The sequence below is a fragment of the Pristiophorus japonicus genome, chromosome 8 (genome assembly GCF_044704955.1).
Source record: "Pristiophorus japonicus isolate sPriJap1 chromosome 8, sPriJap1.hap1, whole genome shotgun sequence".
NCBI classification, from domain to species: Eukaryota; Metazoa; Chordata; class Chondrichthyes; family Pristiophoridae; genus Pristiophorus; species Pristiophorus japonicus.
In genome coordinates, this window is record NC_091984.1 from 109,720,179 (window position 1) to 109,739,273 (window position 19,095).

General features: G+C 39.0%; 1 long non-coding RNA gene across 3 annotated transcripts in view; it reads left to right on the forward strand.

Moving 5' to 3' along the window:
• Nucleotides 1-19,095, forward strand: part of LOC139268145 (uncharacterized) — a 65,759-nt gene that overhangs the window by 8,181 nt on the left and 38,483 nt on the right. For all 3 annotated transcript variants that reach the window (XR_011593975.1, XR_011593974.1, XR_011593976.1), the window contains exon 2: nt 5,860-5,949. This is a non-coding gene — a long non-coding RNA (uncharacterized lncRNA). The remainder of the gene's footprint in view (nt 1-5,859; nt 5,950-19,095) is intronic.

Sequence of the window (19,095 nt, forward strand, 5' to 3'; positions counted from 1 at the left end):
ACTAAACATTGTTTTTAAAAAAAGATTTCCCCCTGTAGTCCTCAAAAGGTTAATAAAAATATACATTCACAGTATAATAACTTCTTCTTTCTCAGCCAGCTTTCTCATGAAGCAGAATGCTGTGGATTTGTATAAAAATTGTTCCAATGTTTGACCTATGACCAACTAAAAACGTGAGAAACTTGAGCTATAATGCAGCATTTAATTTTAAATTTTACTGTGTTCAGCCAATACATACAGATACATATAAAGTGTCCCCACTAGTCCTGTGTACTGCATGTACACATCCTAATAAAATAAATCCATTTAATTAATCCAAGGATGGACTAAACACGATGACATTTACCCTTCTAAAATGATTATTTGTTGCATATTATCAATGAGACAATGATCACCACTAACTTGGTTAAATTTAGTTTAGATGTAAAGAGGATAGTTCCTGCTGAATATAGCCTGGAAATAGATTTCATAGACATGCTATATGGCACTCACAGGCCATTTCTTTATTCTAAGTGCCGCCACACTAGGCTTTCATTATTGTCATACTTAGTCCATGTTTGGTATTTGATTGCTTAGGATAGGTCCACTGATCTTCGCCAGTATTACAGGCTCAGGATAAATCAATAATGTATTTAGAATAGAATCTTGAGCACGATGAGGTAAACCAGTGTTACGCAACATACTTCCTTCTGAGCATGGACTGGTTATTTATTTAAATTGATCTGGAAAAAAAGTGTGTGTGTGTGTGGGTTGGGGGGGGGGGGGTCAGAATATGCACCGTATTACCAAGTACGTTCGCATATCAAAATGGGTGTGGAATGAAGAAACTAGCATCATACAACATTAGTTTATTCAAGATTCGAATATAAAGATCATGATGGATTAAGTTTATTTGATACAAGGAGAGGACTGAAACTAAATGAGACAAAGGTGTAAAGAATCTAGGCAAATAGACGGTAGAAAGTTTGGAATATTACATAGAATTTTACATAACAGAAACCAGCCTCTCGGCCCAGCAGTTCCATGCTGGTGTTTATGCTCCACTCGAGCCTCCTCCCACCTGTACAAGGAAAATCCGAGCAACCAATTTGGTGGTTGTTCTTTGCATCTGACTCATGACAAAATGCTTGTCTTCATGATGAGATAGTAATAGGGTGGGGTCACCAATGAGCAGTTTATGTATGCAAGAACTAAAATATTGTCTTGAGATACAGCAGTGTCCTCGGGGCACAAGAGAACCAACCAACCTTTGACTTGAGCATTATCACTCACTCTTGGTCACTTGTGGAACTTTTATATGGTGATTCATTAATTTTAAATCCTTCAAGATTTTCCTGTGCTATCAATGTGAATATGGATTTGTGAGAGTTGTTTTTATATCCAGTAAAGATTAAGTTGTGAATCCTGACATGGACAACGTACATAATGCCTTGCAGTTCTGTAACATCTTTTTAGGGTGGATCTCATTTTCTCAGATCCATATGATTACATGCTGATTGGTGTCTACGTAGTCCATTAAAAAGGTCTATTGTAACGTTTTTAGTTTAGTCTGACTGACTAATTGGAGTGCTGACTACCCTTGATCATGACAGTTAATTATGCCTTTATTTGAATGGATTGGCGTGGCTAAATGTTATGCTCAATTTTCTGTTCTTGATGGTTAGCATGATTAATGACACTTTAAAGATATATTGTGAAAATGCCCACTACTTGGCAAATAAGTACAAAGTACCAAAGCACATGGCACTGAATAGCTAAAATCTTTACATGTGACTAAATCGAATGCATGGACTTGGAGCGCACTGTCTAGAAAATTAGACTTGAAGATTGATGGACTTGACCGTCAGGCTTTTTCCTTAACCATTGAGTCTGTAGTTAGTTTGGCCAGACAATAGCTAAATGTCTATTGTGCCCTACTTGATGTGTGAGGAACATCTGGTAAGAACAGAGCTGAATAGGCCAATACAATCTGACTGGGGACAAGCACAAATGTGACCCTAAGCAGCGGGCTCACTTAGATTTTAGAATGGGGAAGCTTGAAGAAACCTAGTTACTGCAATTACATGCTAGACTTCCATTTGTGTGTTTTTAAATTTCATCAAGCAGTTGTAAATATAGGTACATAAAACAGTTCCAATTTTTCCATTCCTGAGTCTCTCCTGGCTTCCTGAATTCAGCACAATCCAGAACTGTGTCATCATTGGTGTCAAACAACGGTGTATGTTACAGCAATATTAGTTAAGGTACTTCATGCTCTACTCCATATTGGTGTTCTTTAAAGTGTTACTTAAAATGTCAGGTTTTTTATGCATTTAACACTCCCAATTGGTATGTGAGGTAATGCCATGTCTAACCACTAACATTTTTCTTGAGCCTTACGGAACTATCTTGGGATTTTTTCTACGTTAAAGATGTTATGTAAATTTAAGTTGATTTTGTTCTTGACAGTTGTTGGTCTTAGGTGGTGGTTACATTGGTAATGAAGACAAATCCCCCTTGCATGTTTTCCATGCTTCATGTTTGTTACTGTGTCATGTGCACATTTGCACTATATTGTTACTAGTTTAACATAGTATTTCAATTTTATCTCAAATATAATGTCTAATAATTGGTAGTGTAGTAATGTCCAAGGAAAATGCAATAAATCATCTTGTGGTAAATAAGTAAAATAGCGCACAGAACAATCTACTCTGCCCAGGGTATATCTAATTGGGGGAAGAAACTTTTTTTCCAGCATGTTTTATACAAGTGAATAGATAAAGCAATCCTTGTACTGTCCAGTTATTTGTACTGTGTACAATTTTAGTCAGTTAAGTAAAATATATTATCATAGTCTTAAAAAGATAGTGAAATATTATAGCTTATCTTGGCTTAAACCTGGTTAAAATATTGTTACAGTTACTGAGTCTACTGGGCAGCCCATAGACTGTCAAAATTCATTTATCACTGTAATGAGGTGGCACACATTCTGTCCATGAGTACCATGTAGATCTACAGGGTTTTAATTCTGTCTGACATACAGTTGGCTTGAGATGGTATATTACTTTCAATATTAATGCAAACTACTAACTCCAAATCTAAGGGGAAGCTACACAAGCACATGAGGGAGAAAGGAATAGAAAGATGTGCTGATAGGGTGGGAGGAGGCTTGTGTGAGGCCTAAACACTGGCAGGGACCAATTAGGGTGTCTGGCCTGTTACTGTGCTGTAATTTTTATGTAATTCCAAGTAAAATCAGTTGGACACAGGCTATAATTGAGCTGGTGCCATCTGACTGGAGTCAGTACATCATAGATTGCCAGTCTCAATGTACAGCTTATGATCCTCCATTTAAATGGCCAGCTATACCATTGGGCCATGGCCTGTAGACAGCTCCATACAAAGCAACTCAAGTTCTCCGAGCAACTGCCATTACAGCCACTCTGTCTGGTTACACATTTATTGGGTTTCTTATAGTCTCATGACTTTTAATGCTGTTCATTATCTTTCGTGTCCCCTCCCGCCCCCTCACATTGGATCAAATACTCAACTGATTTGGTTACATATGGCTGGACAGGAAAAAGAATTCAAGCAGTTTAACAGATTTTTTAAAAAGCTGTTATCCGGTCATCAAATGTGACCTTAAATAGAACATATGTTAAATGATACAATGCAAACAAATAAAATCTCCTGCTAACCACAGGCATGCTTCCATCATAATAAGTAGCTGCACAGTATAATCATGGTGCCAGAGAAAAATCAAAAGGGTCACAAGGAAGACAACAACCATAACAAAGACATTTTGTCCAAGTTTTTTTTTAAAAGAAGGAATTTCTTTGGAAAATGCTAGATTCAAGGAATGCCAACATATACTTAAATGATTTTGTATCAACAAAATATTCATTTAACATACATAACTCAATTTTGAAAATGAAATTTCATTGTCTCAAGTAGGCCTGTGAAATGAAGGCCATCCCATTGGAATTTGATCTCCTGGGGTTTCTTCAAACTGATGAGTGCCGAGTTTCCTTTGCAGTGTCCAAAAGATTGCATAACATCTGCAAAAGCGGTTTTCTGCATATTACTGATTATTGTAAAGAACATTCAAATAGATGAAACCACAGGATATCTCTTAGTTTTGGCAAAAGAATGATGCAAATTATCATCTGAACCTTTTGAAGTCCATATTCTCCTGATCATAAGACTTGCTTATATCATGGTATCATTTACCACCAGATTGAAGAGTGTCACGAACGACCTTTTTGGAGACGGGTGTCTTTTGTAAAATTCATTCATAGAATCATAAAAGTTACATCAGCAATCTGGAAGGTTCTGAAAGTAGCTGATTAATCTGATAGCTATAGAAGGTTGTTGTCTACGTCAGAGTAGAGTGACTGGTCAGGAATGAGTTTAAAGATGCTTCTTGTTGGCCTGCCATTCACTGATTTGTATTCTTTATTCAACTAAGCTTTCAGCAGGCTATTGCTTAACTTTTCTGGTTTTAAAATTGCATTTGAAAACCGCAATACACTTCCATTTTCTAAACTGCCCTGAAGACCATGTGTTGGATTTGCATCACTAGTGGTTAGAGTCAGTCAGAAGGGAGCAATTGAGCTCATCAGTGTGGAGTGGTAAACATAAATGTTTAATTTAAGGGGGGAGGGGGGAGGAGGGAGGAGAAAGGCGGAGAAACTTGGTTATTCCAAATATCTGATGTCACTTCCATCAGTTTCTAATTATTTGGAGTAAATCATTTTCCCGCTTACTGTACTGTGAATCCAAGGGTCTCAATTTCTAATGGCAGGATATGAAAATAACCTTTCACTTTCCTCATCTGTCACATTGATTAATTAACAGCTCACTAGTCTCCAAACTGAAGCAGCCTAAAGGAAGTGCCTTTTACTGTGGCAGCAAGCTCCAGGCGTTTTGCTTTGGCCGTGAGATGTTGGCTTGTGACGTAGTGGTGGGGTGGAAGTAAAGCAGGAAAGAAATTTAAAGTAAAAGCTTTCAATACAGACTGAGGCACAGGCTGGAAGATTTATATCTCCGCAAGCAACAATCACAACCAAGCTGGTTCTTGGGATTTATTCCTACTTTATTACTTCATTCTTGTTACTTTACTGTTGAAGACTGACTGACTCCTACAAGTTTTCTCAGGGGTTTCCAGATGTTTTCAGTGCTGGCTGTCTTAATTAAATTACACAAGATAACATTTCTGGACCAGTAATCTCATTATTACTCCTACTATCTAAACAGATCTCGAGAGTTTCTGGAAATTATGATTCAGGGGTGACATCATCAATTTCCCTTTACTCGCCCCTCGAATGGCGCTGAGTTGACAGAAATTTCAGGGTTGAGAGAGCCTGACAAATGGCTGCCTGCCCCCTCCTCCACCATCTCAGCAATACTGAGCTCTCGTCAAGACATGCCTGAGAGCTAACAGTGAGACCAAAGCAAATAGACTGAATTTTTCCATGAATACGAGCGCACTGCTGCCATCAAAATCCCACAGGAAGGAGGAAAGCAGGACACTTTTTTTTTGAACAACAATGGCTGCTGAGAACTAAATTAAAACCACTTTACTGTTTTGTTCAGAGTGAGCACTTCAGGCAAGAGTTAGTTTTTTTTCCTGAAAGACCTTGCTCCTCATTTTATAAAATTAAGTGGCATGCTCACTGCTTGGAATATTATACATTTTAAGGTGGTACATTATACCAATTAGTAGCGCCAAGGTGTAATTTGGTGCTTAGCTTCAAAAACTTAGAGTACAAAATGCCCACTTGTAACATTTATGTGACAACTATTTTTTTTCATCATTTTAATACTGAAGATATTACAGAAATGTGTTCTGACACATAATTCCACTTGTCTGTCCTCCAGGCCACTCAAGTCTCTGTGAATTTGGGTCAGCAGTTAAGTCGAGCACAAGAGCAACGTAACCAAGGACATCACTGTCAGTTTCACATCAAGGTAGGTGAGGCATATTATCCAGCATACTTGCCCTGGAGGCGCAGACACAGATTAGTGTGTTGTGTTGGAAAAGTAGGAAATGATTGAGCCGAGCCATTTTTCTGATTTAAATCTAAAGCCGCACGCAAATGGAAGGTAGAATGTTGCTACCCTCTTATTTACTGTACATCTGCTGTAATTGCTATTTACTGGAGCTTCAAACTGTCTACCATAAAGCAGGTGATGAGAATCATGGGCGCCTCCAAAAAGGCATTGGAGGTGTCTGGCATTCCAGAGAGTGAAAACAAAATTCCACTTGCCTGGACTCCTGCCCATGTGACGTTCTTCCTATTTATAGCACGTAAAACAAACCTTTCATTAGAATGTCTGGTTTAAACTTTTTGATCTCTTGTTTTCTTCTGAAGCACAATCTATGCTGCATTATTAAATAATTTTTTTTTTTACAGCCGTTTTTGATCAGACCCATGAGCAATGTCTAAACTGTACAAACTGAAAGACAAGAGATCATTATCCTTTATGTATTCTGTCATTTGTTCACCGTCCCCCTCACTCAAAAGGTGGTCTTTGTCTCATCAAGTGTCTTCAGACTTGCTTTCATGTTCGCCTCTCCTACAGTAAACGTGCTGGATATTTTAAGTTGTCATCATGATTAAAAGCAAAATCAGCCTGTTAAAGTGGCCAGACAGATAGAACCTTGAAGATTATAGGTACAGAGAAGAGGAGATGCTGGCAGTCTGAAAGCTATCATTTTAATGACAGCCTTTCTGCGGCTGAAGCAGCTGTGAAAGATGCTGCTGCTTAGTCTGCTATCTGGGAGCAGAGAATTACTGAGGCCAGTGTGCAAATCCTGTGTGTCCGATTTTAAGATGCAATAAGTGTTCAGGGTCCTTTTTTTTTTTTTTACAAGCTTCACACCCTCCAGCTGCTTTACATCCTGCCTCTCCTCATTCACAAGGAGATTCCATTCCCCCAGCTTTTTTTTTGTCCTACTGATTTAACAGTAATTCTCAGCCTTTGACCACTGTTCCGTGCTGGGAGTTTCCAATCCTTAGCAAACAAAAGAGGATGTTTTAAAACATGAAAGGAAGAGGATGTGTAGACATCCACTTTACAATTGCGAGCCCACTTTGGTCCAGGTTCCTAAGCATGTTCAAACAACTTTCCTCATAACGGCAGTTTCAGCAGGAACACACTGCTCAAATCAATCATCCTAGCTCAACCTGAGCCCTAGCTACCTTTGTTTAATCAGGAGAGGCCTCTTCACCGATTCACAATTTTTCATACCAAGTAGCTTTTCAACCTTTCCTGAACCCAATCTTCTCCATGGTTCACAGAATGCAAACTAAGATAATGTGCCCTTCATTCATCAAAATGTGTCCCAATTGCTCCTCTCAAAAGGCAACTCTGGCTGTGTACAAGCCGATAATTTTAGACTGCTTCAGGTTCAGTTCAGTTTTTTTTTGTTGGTATTCATCTATTGTTTTAGAAAGCTGGTCAAATTAACTTAACATTTGCCCTGGAGGTACTTGATAGTGATTGGCTGAAAATAAATTTGTTTCTTGTATATTTGGCTATAACACACAAATACTGGATTGTTTAGCAGATGTAGCTTTAAATATGACAATTGTCTGTCAGATATTTAAATGAGGGTGAGGGACGGTATAATGTTTGTTCATTGACCAATGTTCTTCCTGATCCGCAATACTAAGGATGAGTGCAAATCTGGGCCAAGTAGATCAAGTGTGAGCTAATCCAAATCTGGTTGGTTTGATTAAATTGGGATAAAAATAAGCTTTGCTTGGTTCCACCCTGGAGAAGGTTTGAGTTATTCATCTCATTAAATGCTAGACATTTTACGTACTGGAAGCATCGTTGACATTTTGTGTCAGATAATGACTATTTAGCAGTTTACTCCTAGCTGCAAGTTAAGAGATTTGGGTTTGTTCAGAGTGGATTAAAATAAAAATCTGATCCAAGACCAGTACATCCTCTCTCAAGTGCACCTGTTCACATTTTAACTTTCCCGAAGATAAGACATTTGCGAACAAGTGGTAAGCAAGTACTTTTGTTCTGGTTATTACAAGTTAGAGGCACAGAAAGATGTATGGGTGCAAATGCATAATTCTTTGAAAGTGTGAGTGCAGATAAAGTCATACAACAACCAATAGCATTTTGGATTTTATAAACAGATGCAATGGAGTACAAGAGTAAAGTGGCAATGATGAATCTGTACCAAACATTGGTTTGGCTACAGTTAGATTGTAGTGTGCAGTTTTGGATGCCCAGTTAAAGAAAGGACATTAAGGCCACACACAGCAGACAATATAGCTGCTTCAGGATGATGCCAGGGATGAGAACCTTTTAGAAGCAAGACCTGAGAATTGGGCTATTTCCACTGGAACGGAGAAGACCAAGAGGAGATTTAACTTATTAAAGTTTTTTTTTAACTAGAATTAAGAGTGAAGCTATTTCTTTTATTTGGGGAGTTGGTGAGTAAGGGTTGTCAATTTAAAACGGTCACTGAGTGAGGAGAGAGGTCAGGAGAAATGTAGTAATGCAGAGAGTTAAGGCATAGAATGCTTTGCCACAGGGAGTAGTTGAGGTAGGGAGCAGATAAACATTAAGTTGAAGGTGCTACAGAAGGCAGAATGGGCGATGGAATTGGTGTTCGATTGCTCCAAGCAAAGAAGTGGCCAAGACATGATAGGTTGAATGGTCTCTTTTCGTACTGTCAACTTTTATGGCACTATGGTTTTGTTCTGTTAGCTTTCCGTTTAGCTTTATTGATTTTGTCAATTCATTAATTTCTAATCTTCTCGAACATGACCTTCCACTGCAGGTAAGTGGAACTACCCAGTTCCAACGCCAACTCTATTCACATGAGTCAGCCAGTAGGAGGTATATATGTTTGTGTGAATGTGGTTATGGGTAATTAGGAAACCCATCAGTGTTTTTTTCCCCCATTCGGAATGTTGCGCCCCCGCCCCCGCCCCCCCCCCCCCCCCCCCAGCCCACACCAACCAGAAGGGAGCAGAGAATCACCAAAACTCACCACATTTCTGGTTGGCATGTTGAAAGGTCAACCGTTGTCCTAGCTCAAGTCTGCGGCCACAGAGACAGGAGGGTAACGGCCTAAATCTTCATCACCAAGATGCTCAACGAAACCAAATCTTTTAGTATTTTTGAACACTGAGTCCCAGCCTGCAGTGTGCGTAGGATCTCCAGTAAAGTTACACCATTTGCAAAACTTCAGAATCTGATTAACTTGAAGCTGTGTTAAAATAATAACTGCTCAAAACAGGGACTGCACCTCGCCCTACCGTGGAGAGGAAGTTACCTGACCTTTCCAGATTTTTTTTTAAAAAAGCACTTCAGAATTAAGGCTTGTAGGGTTGCACTCAAGATATAATTTCTAATGTCTTTTGAGTTTAATGATTATTCTGGTGTGATTTAGGATGTTCACTTGGCTACTGCAATCAGCTATAATCCAGCATGAGCAACTCGCCAATAGTAGTTCAACAGATTCTGTACTCTTGAGTACCTTGGCAGCAGTGTAGAAAGCTTAAAATTTTTTGAGCAGTCAAGTATGTAGTGCGAGTTCACCAATAGAACTTGCAGTAGTTCCCAACTTGATTGCATTTCTTTGCTCCAAATCTCCATTTTGTATTGATGGTCAGTTGCATTTATTCACAACACTCGCTCAGCCAGGCGGTCCTCATACTGGTTGACCAATTCCCTCTTTTTAAAAAAAAAAAAAAAATTTTTGGCTTCCTATTGGACTCTGTTTGAGTGAGTCTGACAAGATTTGCTTATCTTCCATCAATAGATTATAAGGATTAGTTTTTAAATCAATCAGCACCGGATATGAGCATGAATCGGAACAGTTTATTGCCACTGTTGTTTACCCATGCAATATTTCATGTAATGTTTTGTGTTTTTTACAATCAATAGTCAGCTAGTGCAATCATTTCTAAGCCACGGGGGTGGTAATTTTGGATTGGAACATTTTCCCTCTCCAGTAAAGGGTTCTCTAATGCCGGACATTTCACTCAACTGCGAATTATAGTTTTTGAGAAATCCTTGTGACAGACACAGATCTCGCCCTCTAATCCCTCTTTCAGCAGGCTTTACAGCTGCTGAGAATTAAAATAAGAAAAGCAAGCCTGAGGCGGATAAACATGCAGGTCCTTTATACCCCTAAAATTATAGGGTATGTAGGGTATAAACTCCCAATTACTGCAGTGACAGGAAACCAAGCATTTTTGGGCCAAAAATAAGTGAATGCAAAGATGATGCAGTGCTGTCTAACTAGATAATGATTTTCTAGTTAGGGTTTTAACTTGGTACCTGCTGGCTAGCAGTAAACCTCGTGGTACATGCATCCAGTGCTGGTACAGCTCAATCGTTTGTGCCACACTGTCAAATAAATAACATCGATGCTGCTGATGGCTCGTCATCTGTTGTGGGACCACCTGGAAGAGATGGCCTTGCTAGCGACACGGCCGCACTGCCGAAGATGTCATCTTTCAGATGAAACGTTAAACCAAGTCCCCCGTCTGCCCTCGTTTGGATGTAAATTTCCCATTACACTATTCAAAGAACAGCAGGGGAGTTATCCCCGGAGTCCTGGTCGATTTTATTTATCCCTCAACCAGCATCCTGAAAATACATATCTGGACATTGATCACAGTGCTGTTTCTGTGACCTTGCTGTGTTCAAATGGCTGCTCTTTCTCCTTACATTAGAACAGTGACTGCACTTCAAAAAAGTACTTAATTGGCTGTAAAGTGCTTTGGTACGTCATGAAGTGGTGCAAGGTGCTATGGAAATGCAGCTTCTCTTTTTTTGTTCCCATAGCCATAGGAAATCTGAAAGCAACATAGAGCTGAGTCTTTAAACCGTAGAATTACAAAGGACTCTGGCCGTCTGCTGAACCATTTCAGCATATATTATGATAGAAAGGAGATAACTCTCTCAAAGTTTCACCCACAGTTGGAGGTCGGGGAGCAAAGCTACGTGCCTGTGCTTATGTGTACGTGATGAAGCTCTGCTTTTTTAAAATTCCAGATTGGCATCACAGACCGTATAGCCATGGCTGTTGGCCTTCAGCACCCTCGGGAAGGCTCCTGAAAGAATGCCATATACCTAGACCATTAAAGAAAATTTAGAGGAACAAGTTACTCTCTGGTGATTGTTAGTAACTTCACAGTCACCGATTTGTAAGAATGCATACCAAAGAAAATGGGATTCTTCATTTAATTAGTCACGTCATGTAAATCACTTAGAACTTTTTATTTAATAGAAACCTGACCAATCAATGCTGAGAGAATAAGTAGTTACTGTATTGAACTCAATGACACTGCAGTCACATTCTTTTTTCATTCCGGAGAGCCTTTCTGAACTCATTCACCCCTGCGGTGCTCACGAGATATGGATCTTTCACACTGTGCACAATAGAACTAGTGTAGTCTGTTGTACAGTATTAAAGTATAATGTAGTCCCTTTTTTTGTAACTGGCTGTAATAGTGAAATAATCCAATGAGAATACTGTACTAATTATTTCACAGCCATGTTGTGGGTAAAGTATAGACTTTGAAACTGAGGAAGTGTTTCATCCGAACCCCTGTTTACAATCAAACAAACAACTTTTCGCTCGTGGATTATTTTTATTTAGGCAGTGCGTAGTAGTAACATCATGATGAGATGAATGGAACTGAATTAACATCAGTCGAGATGCTGTTATTAACCTAAAAGTGTTTTCAACAATCTGATTGCAATATTGTTTGTTAATTAAGTTTATTCATACTGTGGGCTCAGTATCTTTCCTATCCATTCCACCAGTGCTGCTATTGGAACTCAAAATATTTTTAAAACTCAAAAGGAATTAACCAAGTTAACAATTCCTTGGATTTATAAAGGTTCCTAAATGATGAGAATTGTGGTTTCAGATTGAACAAGAATGGAAATAATGATTCTTTTCAGATTATATAAATTTAATCACCACCAGTATCACATGGGTATCCAGTTCATTTTAAACCCTTGACGGCGGGGGTAGTTCTGCTAAAAGTTCCATTTTGTTCTAATTTGGTACTTTTGAATAGGGGCAGAAATCCCAGAGAGAGAAGCACCAGGAACATAATTCTAAATAAATTGTCAAGAAGAAATTAACCAATTTTGGTAAGCCTTGCAGTGGAAATAGTCATGACCATTTACTTTAATGTCACATCCCAGTAATTATTAAGTCATCATTTGTACGTGAAAACAAAATACCCATGCTCTTTTTGTTAACACACGTTCATTATATTTAAAAAAACATTATTGAGACTAAAATATTTCAACTAACTGCTAATATAGAGCTAAATAAAGAAGTCAATGGATGTTATTTATCAGGGCCCAGTAATGACGATCACTCATTCACCTGGACATTGGCTTCAAATAATAATGGCTGGAAGCGGACAGTATTTTGGAGGAGGAAAGCAAGAAGTTAACTCCATCCAATAGCTGGTGGTGTTTGCTGGTAATATACAAACACAAATTGTCAATTTCTTTTAGCTAAAGTCCAAATGTGGAATTGTTCAAAATTCAGTGATTCTACTCTCTGGTACTATTTGTGATTTGCATGTGAAAAGGGTTGCCAAGCAACCACTGCACAATTTATTTTCTCCTCGTATCTGGTTTAAATGGTGGTTTATAAAATAATATTTTCAAAGGAATGTTGTGTACTCAAAGATGCTAGAGGATCTATTGAAGCCTATGACTGATGTGAAGGGAGTATTTAAGACATGCAAATTTCTTTGAAGCAACATCTATATATACTGACATGGGTTATGAATACAGTAGCAGTGACCAGTTTGGCCATTCCTGTATTAGAACTGTAATAGCGTGTGTGTGGTCTAAACTACTGTACCTTCACCTCCCTCTGAAGAAATCCACTTCAGTCATAGTTCCCTTCATGGATAACCCAGATAAAATACTACCTTTTGTAAAATTCTTTACAAATAGTGGTTCTCGGAGCAGTGCTATACAGGTACATTGTACTTTTAAACCTCAGGCATATATTATGACACTTTGATGCGGTACTGAATAATACTCTAAACCGTGGCCATGTTTCCATGCACAGTTAGAAGTAAAAGATCCCATGGCATTATGGAAAGAAGAGCAGGATCTCCCAGTGCCCAGATCACCCTATATTATTATAGTACCAGGACTGTCCCTTAAACATAGATCATTGGACATCATTAGTATCATATCATGTAGTATCACGAACATTCTGTTCACCTGTAGAATACATAATCAGTGGCACCACAGAGAGGATTTGTAGCTTCAGTTATCAATGATGGCACAACAAACTATGACTGTGTGGATCTCCTGATCTGGAATGCCAATCCTTTGAGTATTCTAATATTAACAGATGTGTTTCTTCTGAGGCAAATGCTGAGCATTAAAATCAGAGCTCAGCTCATCCACTATATGAATCTCAGAAAAATAAACAACTGATTTTGAGCAAATTGCCAATTAACTTCTTTAAATCAAATCCTAGATGTTAAACCACGAGATCCCACTTTTATCAAAGCAGCACATAAACTATAATTCACCGAGAATATTATCATGAATGAGTTATGACATCATTCCCATTCATTTAATAAAAGGCATAATTCCCACCCTATTATTAACTTCTCCACAAAAGAACCAAGAATGATCACTTTTAAGCAAATATAGCGTTCAGAGTAACTAACTATTTGTTTGCATCAACTGTTTGAAATAGAACAAAACTTCAAACTGTGGTGTAACTTGCCCCAGAAAATTAGATAGCGGTTCACATGGAACATTGCAACTGAATGTGTATAATAGCAAGTAAATGACTTTAGAATACAGTTTCAGCGAGTACTTAGTGGGCACGGGGCAGCCTATTGGCATCCATCACTGGCTCACAAATGCAAGATTAAATTACATAGACAGTCTCGTAAGGTTGCCAGAAAGCTCCTTATGTGTTCAGCGTACAGTAATTACCAACATTACCTCTAATAAATGTGATACGATAACATCAGGACTCGACTAAGGTTTTAAATGTTCTAATTCCATGGTCACTCTCAAAAGATCTTGCACTAGAGACACATTCTGACAAGCTATCAAATGGTATTCCCAGAACAGCCTGGACTCAAACTTTTCAAGCTGAGTATGCTCTTTTTTTTTTGTTTGGATTCTCCTGTCTCAGCAACATCCCCATGACTCGGGTTACAAAAAACTGAAGCTCAGCAAACTTTAACCTGTAGTAATGATATACAATTGATTGGAAATTTATACTAAAAAGCTAGCCTTGGTCTTGTGAAAGGCAATAATTAAATCAAAATTGCCTATTTGACAGAGAAAAGCTCAATTCAACATGCAGACACTAAATAAGTAAAGCAGGTTATATTGCTCCAACTAATATATATGTTTCATTGTTCTATTCTGTGAGAACATTTTAGATAAGCAACCAGCACTGGAACAGACAATGAATCTACTATTTTAAAAAAAAAAGTGGTTATGACCTAATATGCATGTGGAACCTAGTGCTCCCCTGATACAGCAGCACAAAAAAACTGATGACTCTTTACTACTGCACTCAGCTATAAAATGCTTACTGAGAGACAGTTCTCCGAGAGAGCGCTTCAGACATTGCTTATTCATCATTGTCACTTAACAGAATGAATTAGGTTTGCCTACAAGAAGCCACATCATTGTCCTTAAACATACTGAATGCCAGGTGTTGGGGTAAGATAAATGGATATTTTTTTTAAACCAAAGACACTTTCTGTACAGTCACAATCGGAGGCCCAAAATCTCCGGAATGGTGACATGGCTAAAGAAATTGGTAGCACACTTGCCTCCGAGTCCTGAGTTCATGCCCCACTACAGATTTGAGCACATAATCAAGGTTGACACTTGAATGCAATACTAAAGGAGTGCTGCATTGTCAGAGTTGCTGTTTTTCAGACAAGACGTTAAGCTGTGGCCCTGTCTTGCTGCCCACCTGGAAGTAAAAGATCCCACTGGATTACTGGAAGAAGTGCAGGAACTTCTCGCAATGCCCTGTGAGATTCCCTTCTCAATCAACACCAGCAAAAAATTATGATTTTGGTCCTTCATTCATTTGTTGTTTGTGGGACCTTGCTGTGCACAGATTGGCTGCCATCTTTGCCTGCATAATAACACTGACTGTATTTCAATCATAATTTATTGGCTCTGAAGTGCTTCGAGATGGCCTGAGGATATGGAAGTTATTTCTTTTCCTTTTTAATGAGTAGAGATGGTAGTAGAAATCTGGAATTCTCTTCTCAAAAGGCTTTAGATACCGGGACAATTGGAGCATTTAAGACTGAGATCGATTGATTTTGTTTGTTAGGAAAGGCTATCAAGGGATATGCAGCTTAGGCAGGTAAATGGACTTGAGATACAGATCGCCATGATCGAATTGAATGGCTGAGCAGGCTTGAGTGATTGAATGACCTACTCCTGTTCCGATGATCCTAATATTGAAGGAGTAGCTAATATATGGTATAAAATAAACAAATGGCCTAGGGTGGTACAAGAGCAAAAATTACAATTTAAATAACCCGTTAAAATGTATACAGTGGTATTCATTTCATTTAACGGAAAATTTGGCAAATGGTATGATTGAATTTTCATGAGCATGTAGTTTAACATATCTACAAGGAGCCATAGTTGACAAAACCGTGCATTGCTTATCTAAAATTAGAAAGAAATGATTTGCGCCTACTTTATATCTTAGTTTGGTCAGTATGATCTAAACTAATCAGGGAGATGTCATGAGAAATAATTTAGTGTAAGGAGAAACAGAGTGCACATGATGAGCTTAGCTTAAAATAACTCTGACAGACATAATTATTCAGTGACAGAACAGCAGAGTCTGTGACAACAACAATATCTATTTAATTCACTGTCAAATCACAGGCACGCTCTGTCATACCAGTGCGAGTCTTATGTCCTTCTACTTTGCTGTCCTAATAATGGTATTTAAATTACAGACTTGTAGTTCTTTTGCAGTCACAATAAAACCTCAGCATATTCTCCAGTCTCATTACAGTCTGTTTGCAGCAACAACCCTCTCATCTTCCCTTTCATACTCCTCAGCTGCCTTCAGTGAATAAAGTACTCCAGGTATATCCATAGAATAGAAAGTTCTATATCTCTCTTTGGGCCAATATCACAACGCTGTACAAGTCTTATTTCAATTTCAGTAGATTTTTTTTACATTTCCTTTTGAAGAGGTTTGAGGAATATGAAAATGAACCCAAAGCAGCATTCGAAAATATTGCTTGCGAATTCTCCCTCATGGTATAGTTTTATAATGTGGGCCCAGTAAGCGATTTGTCCCACTTCCAGCAGAGATATGGCCTAGCAAAAGGATTTTGCGCTCTCTCTCCCTCTCCTCTCCTGAACCTATTGTCTCTGCTTAACAGTCTGCCTCCTTAATCCTTCGCCTTGCCCAGAACTGGGCATCAGTTCCTGTCTCTTCTTGACTCCACTCGCAAGGGTTCGTGGGTGCTGCCTCCCTCCCCCAAATCTGGTTGGTGCCTGCTGTCTCTCTCTTTTCCTTTCATTTCAAATGGATGCAACACTGCCACCTTCATATATCTTAAAAAGGATCTCTCTCCCTCCAACAGTGTGCATCTCTTTCACGCATCTTTACCCATTGCCCGTGTCACAGTGCTGTTGAAGTAACGTGTTGGGAGTTAGTACATCAGAGGTAGATGCCTGTGCACATCAGTTTTCCTTGCTGTTTCTTCCACTTTTCACTTTCCTGTTTTCTATTTCTTCTTGCTGTTCCATTTCACCACTCTTTCTCTTGTTTGTTTCCGCAACACTTTCCCCAACACATTTCTTGCATACTTTCCACTCCTGTGTGAGGAGAAACTGCGGGTTGCAAAAGTTGCTCAAGAATGATCAATCCATAGTTAAATCTTATTGGAAGGATGCTCCAAGGAATGCAGACAAACTCCAGCAAATTGATTTCTGTGCAAGATTGAGAGAAGACGAGGAGGAAGAAGAAAGTAAGATGGTTGCATGGTGACTCCTGACCAGTTCCTCTGCTAAAGCTGTGATGGTTCCTCAGAATTTGAGTCTTGGGATGCTGACAAACAAACTTCATACATACTTAGCCCAGTTGTCTACCAGAAGAAGGGACTACCTGGAGTCTGAAAAGTTCAAAGGCTCAGTAAAGTGCACTCTTCTACTTGTGGAAGGATGGTGAGTTTTGCCAAAAGAGAAGATTCTTGTTGGAATCCAGCTTATCTGCAATGTGATAAATGTTTTATCCAGGATGAGTGAGGAACTGTCATGGTGGCTGTATCTTGGGGAATTTATTTTATGTGATTGAATAAACATTTAGAGCTAGAAAGACAATGTGTAGAATTATTTTTTTTAGGTGGAATTCACTGTTTGGCACAACATGAGTGGCGAACAATGAAAGTGACAAAAATGGAAAATAATCAAATAGAAAGGGGATTAAAAATATACAGCAAGGAAGGAAATTTAGGCAGATAGGCTAAATTATTATGATGCAAGACAATGGCCACAACAAACTATCTTTTTTTAAGATTCTACAGTCACTATAACCTAAAAGTTATATAGCTTTGTGAAAGCTGGATTTGGGATTGTTAGGACAGACTGTGTCTCTAGCAGGGTTTGGGGATGACGCATATACACATGATGATTTCCATTGCAGGAGTGGCAACTTGCAGTCAGTCCCATGGCCTCCATGTAAAACCATTAACCAAGGTCATCTTTCATTTCAGCTGTCAGAGCAGTGATCTTCATCAATTTTTAATTCTCCTCCATGCTGCAAAAGCAGGAGGATTGAAGTTCTGGTATTGTCTTTCTGTGGAGAGTTGCTGGTCACATCAACAACTCAAAATTCCTTTTGCATTGAACTTGATAAATTGGTTTCCCTCCAAGCCCCTGCTGGGAGAAGTGATTTCCTTCAACAAAGCCACAATTCTTTTCAGAAGTGGAAGCACTTTAGAGAAATCACAGCACGGTAATGCTTGCCAGAATATTCCTGGTGAACCTTGCATCTCTATTTAATCAAGTTGGTATGTAGACTTATCATTTTGGACCCTATTTCAGCTTCCAATCTGACTGAAGGTGACCCATGCCATCTTCAGTTTGAGTACTGAGTCAACAATTTTTGGGAAATCTTTGGATTCAGGTCAAATTTAGCATGAAGAACTTTGGTCTACGTTCTATTTTTTTTTGAAAAATGAATTTGCTTCTCAGCAAATTCTGGATGGTAGCCCTTTTATGTTTGTTCCTAGCCTTAACTCAATACCTTGGATTTAATTCAAATATACCTGTATTCAACAGGTCGCAATGTGTCATCACTGTGCAAGTGATTAATCTCCAGGAATTCAAGTTGCCTGTCTCTGGCAGATTAGTTTCAAAATCAAGGGGATATATAAAAAGTGTAATGGGTGGATTACTCTCATCAGTGTGTTTATTCCTTGTAAAAGTAGGTTGATTTTGATGTAATGTCAAATTGTAGATTGAACTATTAAATTTGCTAGTCCCAAATTTCCTTCAGGGTTCCACGAGACTTCCATTGGTAACTCGCGTGGGAGTCTAGTGGATCTTCTGGAAAAAGACAGGGGCCTGGTTATGCTGGTTTCTAACCAACTGCAGGAATTCCCAGTGGGCCTCATTAGGGGTGTAACCTCTGCCTGCCCTTTGAAAACCACTGACACTAAAGTGGGTAGAGCCAGGGGTGGGTAATCTGTATGTTGAGAGTTCCTGTTTTCATGGTTCAGAAAGAACCTGGTGTAATACTAGAGAGCAATACTTTGACCTCCAGAATTTCCCCATTAAAAGGCCAAGCAGGGGATATGACCTGAACCCCGAAGAACGGAACAAGTTTGGTCAATTTTGAGAAATAAAATTGAATCGGCCCTTTAATCAGAGGACCAAGGGGTGGGAACTCCATTAGTCTTGAGAGGGGGAGGGGCCTGACGCCTTCCCCCACACTAAATGGGACAGGCATTGGATTTTCTAGTTGAATGGGGTGGGCAGGCATGAGGGATATGGCCATGGAGGCCTACTGGCCACCATATAAATGAGGAACAAGTTGAAGATTTACTTTGGTTACAATAA